The sequence below is a fragment of the Octodon degus genome, unplaced genomic scaffold (genome assembly GCF_000260255.1).
Source record: "Octodon degus isolate 3935 unplaced genomic scaffold, OctDeg1.0 scaffold00010, whole genome shotgun sequence".
Classification (NCBI taxonomy): domain Eukaryota; kingdom Metazoa; phylum Chordata; class Mammalia; order Rodentia; family Octodontidae; genus Octodon; species Octodon degus.
In genome coordinates this window covers 25,151,900-25,153,971 of record NW_004524586.1, presented here as the reverse complement: position 1 = coordinate 25,153,971, position 2,072 = coordinate 25,151,900, and positions in this window count along the sequence as shown.

Here is a 2,072-nt window from a genome sequence, read left to right as displayed (position 1 = left end):
TTTTTTTTTTTTTTTTTTTTTTTTTTTTTTTTGGCATAGTTTCTAAGGCATCATTGATATAGGACTGAGCATCAGTGGGTAACCCACAGGACTCTGGTAAGCTCTGACCGTTAGCCCCCAGGGCTCAGAAATGGAGCTTGTGCTGGTGCCAGTCGAACCATTTATGAACTTAAGGGGACTCTGAGCAGCCTGTGGGACTCTTGAGCACTGCAATCTGTGGGCCCACTGCACATAGGCATGGAGCTTTCCTGGTTCCTAGTCTGTCCATTTAAGAACTTCGGAGGACACTGGTTAGCCCATGGAATTTTGGTGAGCTGCATCCCTTGGCCCTAGCACACAAAGTTAAGAGGTTTCTGGGTGGCCCATGAGATCCTGGTGAATTTGGCCCAAATCTACCACCTACACTGAAGCTTTGTTGAGTATCAGTCTCCCACACTAGTAGTGAGAGGCTTGGTGAGACCTACTCTTCTCCCCATTGTAGTGGAATCCTTACTGACCCACACCCAATACTCTCCCATCACTGCTAATTCTGGATGATTATTGGGAGCGTCAAAAATGCCAGAATGCTGCTTAGACGCAGAGACCGGGGTTCAATCCCTGGTATGCTGTGCCTGCCCCACCCCTGGGTGTGCTGAGACAGCAATTGAGACTGGGTGTGATGGTGTGCACCTGTAATCCCAGCACTCGGAAGGCTGAAAGCAAGAGTATCACTATGAGTCCGATCTGTGTAGTAAGACCCTGTAGACCCTGTACTAAATACATTTTTTAAAAAATGCCAAAATCCAGGAGTAAAAGGCAATCTCAATCCTCCAGCACACTCAGAACAAATCTAGGAGACAAAGACTAAAAGAACTTGGAAATCACTCACCTGAAATTTCTGAAATGATTGCAACTGAAGTAAAGAAGTCCATCAGACTATAGAAGAAATAAGATCAGAAATAATCTCTCAGGTCAAAAAAGAAATGACAACAGTCATGAAATAATTGCTCAGCACAGCTGAAGAAGACAGATAAAAAAAATAGAGAAAAATAGAAAAACAGTGGTAACACTGAATGAACAATATAGCAAAATAATTAGGATATATGAAACAGATTCAAACAGCTATCTAGAAATTAAGAATTCCATTGAAAGCTGGCAAAACAGCTTGAATGAAAGTGAAGATATTTTTTCAGACTTTGAATACAGCAGTGCACCTAGTGAACACAAAAGGAAAGATCTCTTAAAACTAACAAGAAATCAGAAAATAACAATTCAGCAGCTAAAAGATCACAAAAAGAAAAATAATACAAGAATAATGGGTGTCAATGAAACAGCAGAAGACAGAACAAATGCCATAAAAAGACTATTTGCAGAAGTACTAGCAGAAAATTTTCCGAACATGAAAAAAGAATCTGGCATACACATAAGTGAGGCATATTGAACTCAAAACAGCCATAATCACAATAAATCTACACATAGACACATAATAATTGAGATCTCAGAAATTCAGCAAAAGAACAGAATATTAAAAGCTTAGAAGAAACAGATCACCTACAATAGAAAGCCCTTCAGAATCATGGCAGATTCCTCAACATAAACCATCAAATTAAGAAGAACTTGGAGTGAAGTATTTCAGGTCCTGAAAGAAAATAACTTCTAGCCCAGATTGATGTAACGTGCAAAACTATCAAATTCAGTGGTGAGATAAGATTCTTCCATGACAAAGAAATACATGCCCACCAAAACAACCCCACAAGGAGTACTGACAGATGTTCTAGAAAGAGACAGAAACAACCACAGCTTCAAGACAAAAGAAAGGAACCACTAAAAAGAGCAAGTAATTAAAAAGGGAAGAAGCATAGAACCTATAGCAGGAAAATAACATGATAAAGATTAAAACAATATGTACCAGTCATAACCATCAATTTAAATGGCCTAAATTCACCAATAAAAGAAAAAGGCTAGGGCTGGAGAGATGGCTCAGTGGTCTAAGGCACCTACTTAGAACAAGCTTAGCAAAAGCATCAGGGACCGCGGTTCAATCCCCCAGCACCACATGCCAGCCAGCCCTGCCCCCTGGTGGACTGAGCTGG